At 37.9% G+C, this 14445-nt stretch overlaps 1 pseudogene; it reads right to left on the minus strand.

The window, feature by feature from the left end:
• Nucleotides 1–3749: 3749 nt before the first annotated feature.
• Nucleotides 3750–4441, minus strand: LOC143603833 (dirigent protein 11 pseudogene; annotated as a pseudogene).
• Between the last annotated feature and the right edge of the window lie 10004 nt (nt 4442–14445).

Raw genomic sequence — 14445 nt, forward strand, 5'->3', positions numbered from 1 at the left:
GTTCCTCACTAGTGATTTCCGTTAGCTAGTGTTGAGATTGATCCAAGTAGACTAGTTGTTGTTGTTGTTTGATCCGTCTATAGGACCTACATCATATTTTTTATACTACGTGATTAATCGGATTAAATTTATCATGGTATAGTTAGAATGTTTTTTAAAGAAACTGAAACAAGCATAGACTTATAATTTATATTTGGGGTATATATTCTTTTAAAGTTGACATCTTTCATAAGTTAGAAAATTGTATTCGATTCGCTTTTTTTTTGGTTCTCGTGATCATGTGGCATAAGTTAGACAATGTCAATCATGTGGCATATATTTAATCTATGAAATTAGGGGGTGTTTGGGTTTTAAGATTGAATTTGAGCATAATCTAATGTCGTAAAAGTAGGTCTACAAGGACGAGTATTCCCCAAATACTCACTACCAAGGTATGACGTTGAGACGAGTTTCTTTAGTGTTCTCTAGTTACTAAGAATCAATTAACTTGTGCTGATTTTAACTTATATAAGGTATAAAAAGTGTAAATAAGGAATCTCAAACATGCCCTTTGACAATGCCATATATTTAATCTTTCATAAGTTAGACAATGCCAATCATGTGGCATATATTTAATCTATGCCAGACGATTTTATATACTTATATTTTACTAAAATTGTCTTATGTTATATTTATCGTTTTTTAATTGGTTTCATTGTAATTATTAATTAACCTTCCTGGAAGTTTCCTTGTATTTCTTTCCACCCGACAAACAACCATGTGGCATATATTTTATCAATTTATCTCACAAATTCTATCAAAACATTTAGTAAACACGATGTAATTTGTACCTTGTGTCAAATCGCCATTTTTGTTCTCGTTGATTAAGACGAACCCAGAGCTTACACCGCCATGCCGGAGTATTTGAATTCGTAGATGCTTTGTTTGGTTTCGCTGGGAATATGACGCCATAGGCTAGTAAATTGTTGTAGTTAAAATCAGAGTATGTTTGTAGGAGTTGAAGATGGATTGAATTTTAATATTGAATTTGAACATGATGCGATGTCGTAAAAGTAGGTCTACAAGGCCGAGTACTCCCCGAATACTCGCTACAAGGTATGGCGTTGAGGCGACTTTCTTTAGCGTCCGCCTAGTTACTAAGAATCGATCAAAATTGATCAACCACAACAATAATAACATCTAGTCGGTCTTGGGCTGATTTTAACTTAAAAACAAAATATAATTCATAGTTCTATAATATTAAAAAAATAATATCACTTTTTTTAATTAATAATTAGAAAATTTTTGAATAATTTAGTATTTTAAAATATATTTCTCTTATTTATATGGATACTCACTTATTTTTAATAAATATTAGTAAAAATTATGATATTTAACATATATAATATCCAAAAATTAATTTCTTTATGTATATTTAGCATTTCCGAGTAATCCCTGAGTACATCCAACTTCTCAATTCAGCACTTAAGGTCCGCCTAACAACTTTTAAAACCTTGACATAAAGTGAAAAAATGAGTGTAGCACATGTTTAGACGGGGTGGTGTTTTCGACAGTTCCAAGACCAACACGGGGTGGTGTTCCCGGCGGTTCCAAGATCAACCTGAACCCACCCCGAAGGTACTCCACATACCCTTATCGAGGTTTGTTTTGGTTGGTGTTATAAGAAAACTGCGCTTGGGTTGGGGTGACATGGGAATACTAAATTAATCCTTTTAGAAGAAAATTATCATGAATATAGTCTTGATTTATTGTATTAATAATGAAGTTAAGTATAAAAAACCGAGAATCAGAAATGGTGAATCAAATAAAATAATAAAAGATAAAGATTAGATAATAAACTAGTATTTCGCCCCCCCCCCCCCGTTGCGAGGGTTGTGAAACCATAGATGCTATCAAGACCCAAGAGTCAAACGTATCAATTTTCATCATCATGGCTTTCTCAATCTGGAACATCATAGCTTTGAAAAATGAAAGCAGTTTAAAGTTAAACAGTGAAAAAGGAAGGCGAAGATCTTCGTTATGGTCGCAACACATGTTACCGTTGCAAATAACGGAGCGTCATAGCGAAACACAACGTACAAACATAAGCAAATAACGGAGCGTCATGGTGAAACACAATGTACAAACATAAGCAGACCAATTATAACCACTAAAGGACAACCAAGCTTCCAATTATAACCATTTGGGCTCCAAGAATGGAGCAGCAACGAACCACATCAAATGTGCTTAGATCGGTTTGAAACCACATAAACATCCGAAAACCGCCACAAAAAAAGTACAGTCTCATCATTTCAACACGTAATCAAAGCACCGCATCAAAGATGTAAAAACGATCAATCTATCTGAAGAGGTTCAGACCTCGACAATCATCATAACCTCAAACCCCACTGTTGCAAATCCGGATTTTTTTTATCATCATAGCACAAAGAAAAGTGAATCTAGACAACTTTGAAGGCTAGATGAAGCCAAGTTCATTAACCTAGCCTTTATAACAAACAATCGAAGTAAAAAAAGGGCAGAATTAAGGACACCAATGACCATCCCAATCAACCGCTTACCCGAGACCACTACCAACGTCATTTGGGCTCCCAAATGGAACCCGAAGACAGTAAAAAAAACCATCTTTGTTCCGCCACCTAGGCTTCCAAAATGGAAGCTTTTGGAAGCCGGCAACGACGACATCGAAAGAGATGAAGATAGAGATCGGAAGAGATGGAAGATGGAGAGAGAAACCCTTCAATTGCTGAAAGTAATAAATATACACAGAGAGGGGTTTGCCTGCATACGTGTGTGTCGGAAAGAATATGTGGCAGACCACGTGTGTAACATGCTGAAGACATACAAATTTAGTAGCAACCTGTACAGCTCTTTAAACTCCCTTTACAACCAAGAAAACAGAAAGTACAACCAACAATGCACGTTTTTGATTGACAATGTTCTCTTTTAATATATATATATATATATATAATTACGTTATTAATTTATTGTTAGGATATAATTATTAGAGTTAAGAGATTAAGTTTAATGTTTGACTATTGTTAATAATTAGAGCTGGAGTATGAAACGGTTTAAAGTTAGTATAAAGAGAGAGGTAAGGTTTATTCAATATGATGTTATTTTCGCTCTTAATAATATTGAAAATTTCGTGATAAACTAACACAAATTTATGTGTTTTTTTCGTGTTGTTCGATCCAATTAAGTCTAACAGATTAAAGTAGATATAATAAATGGGTATCACTTGCATATTTGTTTCTTTTTAATACACGTATTTGTTTCACTTGAAGGAAGTTCTATATTGCGACCAATCGATGTTCTTATTTTTGGGTGGGTAAAAGGGAAACATGCTTGTGTGGACTCACGGGGGTGCCCCCCTCTTGTTGGGCTTAGGGACACCGGGTTCGTGGCAGGTCAGGTTGTGGTGAGGGCGGCATCAGGTAAGGTTGCTAAACACGAGTAAACTTGTTTAGATAATCAACATGTGTTTATCCCTTTTGCTTTTAATACATTTGGTTTCTTAGCCCCAAAGGCCGTGGACTTTCTGAACATGGTTCAACGGGTTGTGCGTAGTAATTCTTCGCATCCTAAGAATCAAAACTTTGTTTTTAGTAAGATTAGGTTTGCTATATCCAAAAGAGGGTTGCAACGTAACTTGTTGCCCGTTTACTTGTCATTACATTGTAATCGTTTGAATGTTTTTTTATTACCGGAAAACAAGGATATGCTATTTAAAAAAAATAAAAATACACGTATTATTTGCTCATACAGAAACAACACATACAAAGAAGCTTATTGAACTTTCAGTCGCCATTGGAAGACGATAATCAGTAGTGAAAGACGTAAGCATTGAACTCAAAGGTTCCATCACCATTGCTAGCATTGTAGAAATGAGTCTTTACGAGTGCGTAACCACGTAACCACGCGCAAACCGGAAAAGCCCGGTCCCTCCCACGATTGGCATCTCTCACACCACCAAATTCCCTTGAAACCTCCCTAAGACACTCAAACTACTACCATTGTATTTACCGTCGGTAAAAATATAATTAAAGACCATTAAAAACCCTGAGACATTCAAGTCATCAGATGCAGCTATCCCTTGTTGTCTTCCCACGATTTTGGAGGTTAGCTCAGGGCCCGTTGTCAACGGGTCATCGACTATAGCCGTCGCTCCAAACGCGGTCTTGGAGGTGTTGGTCACAGCGGCCTGTGCCACTCGGACGACAGTAGGTTGACTGCTGCTCATTATGTCATGAAAGTAAAAGTGAAGGTGAGTTAGTTTTTCTTTCTTTAAACCCAATGATTTTGCTGAAAGCTTTTTTGAAAATTGATGGGATTGTGTTTGCACTACAAGTGTCAATAAGAAAATGGTAACAAAGGTATTCATTTGGGTCATGGTGGATATTAGAGAGAGAAGCGAGAGTTGACATCGAATGATCGATGATGGTGTTTCCTCTTTATAAGGTTTTCAAACGTGGTAGGTTCCTTGAAAGAACTGCATCAACAAATTACAAGTACTTAATTTAAAACAATTCCTCTAGATCATTGACTTTTTTCATATTATTCCAAAACTGGTGTTCATGTGAGCATTTCCCCATTTCACCAAGTCAAGCCTTTTAGAACGTGTGTTGTGTATGAGAGATTGATTGAATGATTAAGAGTATATTGTATTCACGATTTACAATAGCTTAAATAAGCCAAATTACAACAACCTTGACCGATGATTGAGAGAGTCAAGGCAAATAATACGGTGGTCAATAATCATCACAAATCCTATCTAAAAATACACATAATATAAGAAAGGAAACTGCTAATTTACATGCATATTATTTTCAATAATATTCTCTTTAATATGCCCTCGCAAGATGGAGGAGCCATCGGATACTCCAATCTTGGATCTTAAACGAAGAAACGGGCCACGACCTAGAGGTTTTGTTAGGACATCGGCTAGTTGATCTTCAGAGTGGATGTGTTGGACACGTAATGATCCATTTGCAATTTTCTCGCGAACAAAATGATAGTCTAGTGCCACATGTTTCATACGCGAATGGTAGACCGGATTTGCACACAAATATGTAGCCCCCGCATTGTCACAAAAAAGTGTAGGTGATTAGGCATAGAGAAACCAAGTTCCAACAGTAGGTTTTGGACCCAAGATAGTTCAGCCGCACCATTTGCTAATGCCTTATACTCGGCTTCGGTGGAGGAACGAGAGACAGACTTTTGGCGTGATGAACGCCATGAGATGATGTTTGACCCTAGATAGATGATGTATGCAGTAGTGGATCTCCCCCCATCTGCGATACCACCCCAATCAGAGTCGGTGAAGGCCTGAAGATCAAGCCGAGAGCCACGGTTCAGAAACAAGCCATGATGGATTGTACCTTTGAGATACCGAAGGACTCGTTTTAATGCTTGCCAATGAAGTTCGGTGGGAGCATGCATGTATTGTGATAGCCTGTTAACAGCGAAAGACACGTCGGGTCTTGTAAACGCAAGGTATTGAAGAGAACCTACAAGTTGTCGATATGGTGTAGGATCAATTTTTGACGAGCCGTCTACAAGAGCTAGTGTCTCGGTGGAGCTAAGTGGTGTGGCCACGGATTTCGCACCATTCATTCGGAACTTTGTTAGCAAATTCTGAATATGAGCATGTTGAGATAAAAAGAGGCCATTAACAGTGGGAATGACTTCTATCCCAAGAAAGTGATGCAACATACCAAGATCTTTGATGGAGAACTTGTTAGATAATGCACTAATGACTTGGGTGACAAAAGAATTTGTATTTCCAGTGATGACAATATCATCAACATAGACTAGGAAATAGCAAACAATGCCCCCGTGATTATAGATGAACAAGGATGGATCGGCCAAAGACTTTTTAAACCCAATTTGTAAAAGGAACTTAGTAAGTTCCAAATACCAAGCACGAGGTGCTTGTTTGAGACCATAAAGAGACTTTCTAAGACGACAAATATAGTTGGGAAATCCGGGTGGACATATCCGGGTGGTTGGGACATGTACACCTCTTCATCCAAAGTGCCATGTAAAAAGGCATTATTGACATCGAGTTGTCGTAAAGTCCAATTTTGGGATAATGCAATGGTAAGAACTGTACGAATTGTTACGGGTTTAGTCACCGGACTAAAAGTTTCAAAATAATCTCTACCATATTCTTGGAGAAATCCCTTAGCAACGAGACGAGCTTTATATTTGTCGATACATCCATCCGGGCGTCTCTTTACATGAAACACCCACTTGCATCCAATTGGACTGTGATGCGAAGGAGGAACAAGTTCCCACGTAGCGTTTTTAAGAAGAGCATTGAATTCAATGTCCATTGCTTTACGCCATTCAGGATCTTTCATGGCCTGGGTGTGGGTGGTGGGTTCAACTGATGGTGGAATCGAATGAAGTGTGGTGGTATTAACAAACTTGGAGTTAAAATATTTTGGGTTTGGTTTGCGTTGACGAGAACGACCTGAAGGGATGGTGTTTGAGTGATTTGGTGAGGGAGAAACAGACGAGGTGTTGGTTGATGATTGGTCCGTTGGGGGAGATGATGGAGTGGATGGCTGAGATGATTGAGGGGAAATAGGTGCGGCAGTAGGGTCGGTTTGTGAAATGGGAGTGTGTTGTGGACTGGAGGTTTGTGATAATGGGCTGGAGTAAGAGGAGGAGGATGGTGAAGGTGATTGGGCCATGGGAGGGTGAGTGGGAGGGTGAGTGGGTATGGCATCAAGTGAGCTAATGGGCTTAGATGTAGTAATGGGCTGGATAGGATGACGGGAATGGGGTCTTTGGTGTGGGAAAGTAGTATGGCAGAGAGTTGTGGGAGTAGATGTAGAGGAAGGGATGGTTAAAAACTGATCCACAGAAGGGAGATTGAAGTCTTGTTGGTTATGAAGTGGAAACTGGGTCTCCACAAACTCAACATGGCGTGAATGATATACACGGTGGGTTGTAGCATCATAACATTTGTAGGCCGATTTGGAGGGTGAGTAGCCCAAAAAAATGCATCGTTCGGAACGAGGGTGAAGTTTGGATTTTGCGTATGGCCGAAGCCATGGGTAGCATAGACATCCAAAAGGTTTGAGTTTGGTGTAAGTTGGATTTTTATGGTAAAGAAGAGTGTACGGAGTATTGAAATCAAGAATTGGGGTAGGTAAACGATTGATTAGGTAAACTGCGGTTTGGAACGCATGCGTCCAAAATGTAAGTGGAAGCCTTGCAAAGTGAAGTAGAGATAAGCCGGTCTCTACAATGTGTCGGTGACGGCGTTCGGCAACACCATTTTGTTCCGGTGTATGAGGTGGGGTGGTGAAGTGAGAAATTCGTTGGGATTGAAGATACTTGGTCAACCTAATATATTCGCCACCATTATCACTAAAAAGTGAGATCAAGGGTGTTCGAAAATATTTTTCAACAAGCACTTTGAATTGAGGAAATAAAATGGACACATCGGATTTATGCTTCATTAGATATAACCAAGTGTACTTAGTATGAAAATCGACAAAGATCACGTAATAAGTGAAACCATCAATGGATTTTTCCACCGGTCCCCAAACATCTGAATATATTAATTGCAATGGTTTGGTGGTGGTAAACGAATTCGAGCCAAATGGAGTTTTATGACTTTTATTGATGGAACACGAATTACAATGGAAGTTGAAAAAATTAAAGTTTAAACTAAGAATTTGGTTATTTTCTTGAAAATCCGAGTAGACGGGTGTCCAAGTTTGTGGTGCCAATCAAGAGGTGATTTGGTGGACACCGCATTTATTTGAGGCGATGAAGGAATATTTGCATAGTAGACGTCAAGGTGGTTCTCTCCCCGCATTAGGCGTGCCCCTATGCGAAGATCCTTGACAAAAAAATGGGTGGGAAAAAATTCCACCGAAACATGGTTAGTCTTACATAACTTAGCAACGGATATGAGTTTATTTTTGAAATGTGGAACACATAAAACGTCTTTTAACGAAAGGGAACCATTTGACATTGGAAGATAAGATTGACCAATGTGAGTGATGGTTAGAGTATTACCATTGCCAAGGACAATTTCATCGGGTCCGGCATATTCGGAGACGGAGTGGAAAGACGTTCGATCCGGATCAACATGATTTGAGGCACCGGTATCGAACATGTAAGATGAGGTTGCAACATTAGCAGTAGGTGAGGCCTTGTTCGGGTTCATGGAACTTCCTGTTTGAACTTGATTTTCGCGAAAAAAACTTAGCAAGCTTCCTACACTCTTTTGCCTCATGACATGAAAAATGGCAAAACTGACAATAAACATTAGTGCGAGTCTCGCGAGTACCACTATTAGAACTGTTGGACCACTGAAGCCGAGAGGTTTGTTGTGGAAGTTTCCTTGATTATTACGACGATCGGGTGTAGATCTGAAATTGGAACGGGATTGACGGTGAGTGTAGTTGGCAGTAGTGATGGTAGGCGGTTGTGGAACGAGTTCTCGTTCATAATCTACCAGCTTCTCAAACAATTCCGGGAAGGTAATTTTTGAGTGGAGTAGGCGAAGTGAGGTTGCCATGTTTTTAAATTCATCACCCAGTTGACATAAAATGTGGACCATTAGATCCTCATCCTTGACCGGTTCTTGCACCAAAGCGAGTTCATCGGCAATCGATTTCATGTCACGTAGATAGTCGGTGACATTGCGGTTTCCTTTCGGGTTCGAAGCTAGTTTGGATTTTAAGGAAATAACTTTGGATCGAGATGTATTTGCATAGCTCGTAAGGAGCAGTTCCCAAGCCTGTTGGGAGGTTTCAGCAGAAGCGATCATGGTCTGAATGGTCGGTGAGCAGCTGCCAAGTAGGGCGGCCAGATGGCCTGATCTTGTCGGAACCATGTATGAAAATCAGGGTTGGGCTTTTTTTGTTCTGTATCAAGAAACTTTGCAGGAGCCGGTATGTCTCTAGTAAGAAAGTGAACCAGATCTAGGCCGATGAGTGTGGAGAAGACATGTTTACGCCAAACTGAGAAGTTATCATTTGTGAGAGTAACATCGAAGTGGGTAGAGGCAGTGATTTGTACAACTGTGGATGGAACCATGGTAATTGGAAGAAAAGAAAAAAAAGATTGGAAGACAAGGATCGGGATTACTCTTTTGAGTGTTTAGGCTGTGATACCATATGAGAGATTGATTGAATGATTAAGAGTATATTGTATTCACAATTTACAATAGCTTAATAAGCCAAATTACAACAACCTTGAACGATGATTGAGAGAGTCAAGGCAAATAATACGGTGGTCAATAATCATCACAAATCCTATCTAAAAATACACATAATATAAGAAAGGAAACTGCTAATTTACATGCATATTATTTTCAATAATATTCTCTTTAATATTGTGATCGCCACGTCACCGCATATAGACCAGTGTGTTATGGATTAAGTTGGTTTAACTAATATTTAAATAAATGATAAAGAAATATAAAGGAAATACATGTGTGATTTGTGTTGCATATGATCGGTGAGTTTGAAGTGGGCCCTACCTGTCAAGAGGGGGGCATGGTGGAAGCTCGTCATGAGAATTGACGCCTGAGAGGAAAAGCACGTTGGCTACCGGAATGATATTTGGCATGTTGTGGTTTGGCATCCCTTTAATAGGCAAGTTGGTTAGATGATGCCTCCTATAGCTAACCAAAACAAAGTCATATAATTAAAAAGGAAAAAAAAAAGGTGTTCAATCATTAATTGTTATATAAAAAACTATAAAACAATTATGTAATCATTCGTTAATTTTCATAGTTACCACAGCCAGGATTTTTAATTGTCATTGTATGCGTCAAAGATAACCTTAGAAAAATATGTAATTGTCATTTTAATTTGAGTTATATATATTTTGTTATGTTGAACTCCTCCCTAAATTTAAAAATTTATTTGAATAGTAGGTGGTAACCCTAAGAACAGTCAACGTCTATTATTATAATTAAGACCCTTACATTACTAATCAGGTCCCTTTTTTAAGTTGGCAAATCATGTGACATAGTTCTAATCTAGGCATCGATTGAATTGAGATGTTATGTATACGTTTTTATGCGTAAACTCATAAGCATGTTTCATGTGGGACTTAAACTTAACCAAGACCTCAGCCAAATGCAACGCATAGGGGCGTCAGCCATTCCATGTCTGGATTTCCTTGGTTTGGTGTTTCATAAATGGGTTTGGTTCCGTCACCCAATACATATAATTTACCATGATGTAATTATAGTAAATTAAACATTATACATCACAATTTACTTTATAATAATATTCAAATTTTTGGCTTTATTATAAAAGTGGTTTGTGAAGTTGGTTGTCAGTTTGTTAATCTCGTATGGATCCAAGAACACAAGACCGCAGCTTTAAAGTAACCATCTATCAGTAACGGCTCCAGGATTTTTTTCATTGGGGGCAAAATATGATAAAATTAATCGCAACCTAAAACGATAAAGCTAACACACCCTAAACATATATATCAAGCAACTTAACTGAAACATATTAAAGAATGTTAAGAACTAACTCGGTTTGCTAACCTTTTAGACTCACATGACAAATCCTCAAAGACTCGGGTGGGTAATTGGAGATTTGTGATATAACACTCCAAAATGTCTAAATTAAATCTATCTTATGTCAATTTAGTAATACTAAACTAATAGACAACTCTCTTATATAAGCCATGAAGTAAAATAAACTATACACTCAAAAAGTTTCATCCTTAATTTGTACATTATTTGCGCGACATTTACAGTTTGATTCTTGAAATCTTCCGACAACAATTTATTAGTTTGACCTCTAGGTAGATAAATAACAGTTCTCTTTTATATTCAACAAGATGCAAATATCAAAATAAGTTTAACTGTTTCTTCAAGAATGTTTGGGCTTGAAATATACAGGGTTTATAAAAATATCCAGTGAATGCATATTAGTTCTTAACTCATATTTAGAAAAAAAAACAAATCCATTATAAATGAAAAATCAGTTATCCTCATGCTAACTAACAAGCCAGATTAACATACAAGACTACAAGACTTTTAAACCAACTTAATCCTATCGACTCCTTGAACTTTGTGTAAATCATATGTTAAACAAAACTTCACATATTATCTTTTATGTATTTATTTATGTATTCTCGTGAGACACTGTTAGAATGTATTATTATATAATTATTTGGTTGCATCTTTATATTAGTTAAGGTGATATAGGTTTACGATCATGATCACTTTCATGGTATATATCGAGCCTCATCTAATCCTAGCCACCATATTTTTCTTTTCTGTCATTTTTGTTTATCGCCACTGATTCGTCATGCCCGGCGACATCGAAGATACCCCACCAAAACCTGATCCCAAGACTCTTCAGCCTATTTATTCTGTTACAAATATACAACAAAAAATCCGGATCATGGATGACGAAGAAATCACTTAGTCACCATGCCAAGGGTTACAAAATCACAAATCACATCAATGAGACCCCGCCTCCGGCCCAAAACCGATGAGACTTACAAATTTTGGGCCGAGATCGATGCCATTATTCTACAATTAATGGATTTTCCGGAACATCTCTATGAAAATCTTGCTCCAGGTTCTTGAAGCCGATTCAATCGCTCAAAAGGCATGGAATAAATTCCCTAGGACATATTTCTCACCAATAGGGCAGGCCGGGCACAACTCCTTGAACACAAGTTCACCAATTTCACTCTCGACGTGTGTTCGTCATTGGAAGATTATTTCCAGCAGCTGAAAGATTTGGCTAAAACCACCCGTAGCGGTGGCGTGATGTGGGCGTTTTGGCCCATAACGCCCAGGGGCACCCCCCCCCCCCCCTCAAGGCATTTTGGGGTGTTTGATTTGGTTTAGCGTTTTGTGTACAACGCTAGAATGGATGAAATTTAAAAAAAAACCGTTGTTCCATGTAACGGTCATATATTCGTTGTTAACAAATTGTTTTATTTATAAACAACTTCATCCCCAATCAACACTAACCAAATTTATAAATCTTTCTTTCTACTCTATATTTACTCACACCAAATTCCCTATAAACCCTAAATGAATTCTCCTACTTCTATATATAATCAATTTTTCGGGGCCGACCGACAAGCCGAAGACGACACGGGGGAAGAGGCGGTTACGAGTGCAATTGTGCTTGCGGAAACTTATATGAATTCTATTAGCTCTCCTCCACACCCCCCCCCCCCCCCGTTTCAAAAAGAGCATATATCGAACGAGACCGTATCAAAGCCAACAACTGGTTGATGGCGGATTACTTCAATGACTCGCCGAGATACAAGAACTTGAAGTCTTTTAGGCGTCGCTTTCGGATGTCTAAAATTTATTAATGCGCATCACCAATGATTCGGAGCGTGAGCTTTATTACTTTAAGCAAAAACCGGACGATCGAGGGACTCTAGGATTCACGGCTATTTAGAAGGTTACGTCGGCCATACGCGTGCTCGCCTATGGAAACACAGCCGACATCAATGACGAGTATTTAAGATGACCGATAAAATAACTCGGGACACCTTGGAGAATTAGTAATTAGATGCTATCTGATGGCTCAGATATTTTATATTAAAATATGATAAAGAATTATGTTTTCTAAGGAAATGTATTTGAAATATCAAACAGGTATTTAAACCCGAGTTTTCAATTATAATAATATTATATTTAAGACTTCTGTTGAAAAGAATTTATTTTCTCAAAAATGTTTTGTAAACATTTAAAGGATATTTTAATCCAACATTTTATAAATGAATATTTTATATTAAAAGACTTCTGCTAAATCAAACCGCAACTCTGATATATTTACAAAACAGGTACCAACTATTGGTCATACGCCTATGCCCTAAGTCGGGGTGTGAGAAAGAACAACTACACCACGTGGTAGATTCAGATCAAAGTCGATTTCCCAACCCGTAACCTATGGTTTGGGCAATTCGTTGAGCAAGCATCTAGAGTTGATGTAGATGAAGTGCAGAATAGAGATGCGATTGCATATTTGTTGCAATCTATTCCCGAAGAACAAATCATCCAAGTATCCCTGTACGATACTGTTAAGGAAATTTGGAGAGCGCCAACACCCTTACACCCGTAATGTAGGAGTGGAGAGGGTTAAGGATGCTCTCCTACAAACCATGATTACCGAGTTTGAGGCTATTAAGATGGACACCAATTTGATTGATGATTTTTGTAGAGAGACAATCTGGTATAATCCCAAAGTTCGGCTCAGTTGGTGCGACAATCAAAGAATCCCGACAAGTGAAATTTTTTTTACTAACATGGCTAAGAGTTCTAAAAATATAGTTGTCTTTTTAGAAAGAGTTATTGACTTGAAAACCCTCAATTTCGAATAAGCCTTAGGAAGACTCAATGCCAACGAGGATCGTGTTAAACATGTTAATGACAAGTCGAATAATCACGGAAAACTCCTATTTGACAAAACAGTTATTTCAAATAATTCCAAAGGTGGAAAGTTCATAGGGAAAGGAAAGAGTGGAACGAATACTCAAGATCGTGAACAGATATGGTGATTCATGTAAAAAGAGACTATTTTCGAGTTCAATGTTTTCGGTGTGACAAGATGGGTCACTACACTTTGATATGTCTAGAGAAAAAAAAATGGCCGGACTATACTAAATCTTACCAAGGAGGATGAACTTGTACCTAATAAATTATTTTAAAAATATAAAAGAAAAGAGGCATTCAAAGTGGTATTGGAAGATGGCATGTGGTACCTCGAAAACGAGGCGAGAAATCACATCATATGACATATTTGAAATCTTATTTTGCTTAATTAGATGAAACTGTATGTCGTTGTAGAGCATGTTTTGTAACATTCCGTTGTTTTTCGTTCTTTTTTATTCTAATCGTGACCCAACTCGATCCACACCCGGGTTCGTATTCGAAAAATTTTCAATAAAAAATCGCATTTTGTTTGATATTTAATCTTTATTTATTTATGTATTTATTTAATTATCTTTTTAATTATATACAACTATTACTAATGTGCACAACAAGTCCATTAACTTAGCTTTAACCATTTTTGCACCCACATCCATAGAACAGGGACCTAATTGCAAAATTATTCAATCTTCCCTCCTCTCTTCCCTTCCCCGTTGACCCGCCACCGACACCCCTTCTTTCCTGAGTTGCAACCCCTAATTCTCGGATTAATTGACGAAATGATGTAACCAATCAATTCCTAACTAAAAAACGTGTTCACCGACACCCTAAACATGGTTAATGATTACCAATTGACAGCTAATCACAGCCTAATCAAGCTGCGGCCAAACCCTCTCTAAATCCCTATATATACATGTCTAGGATACAATTAAAACTGCACACACACTCACCTCAACCTCGCGAATCAAAACCCTAACCTAATTACAATATACAAGTTTGTTAATATCAATTTTGATATAAATCTTGAGCCTCGGAACCATCTCATCGTA

Source organism: Bidens hawaiensis, unplaced genomic scaffold (genome assembly GCF_021521415.1).
Source record: "Bidens hawaiensis isolate Kalapana, Puna unplaced genomic scaffold, B.hawaiensis_p1.1 tig00062975_1, whole genome shotgun sequence".
Lineage (NCBI taxonomy): Eukaryota > Viridiplantae > Streptophyta > Magnoliopsida > Asterales > Asteraceae > Bidens > Bidens hawaiensis.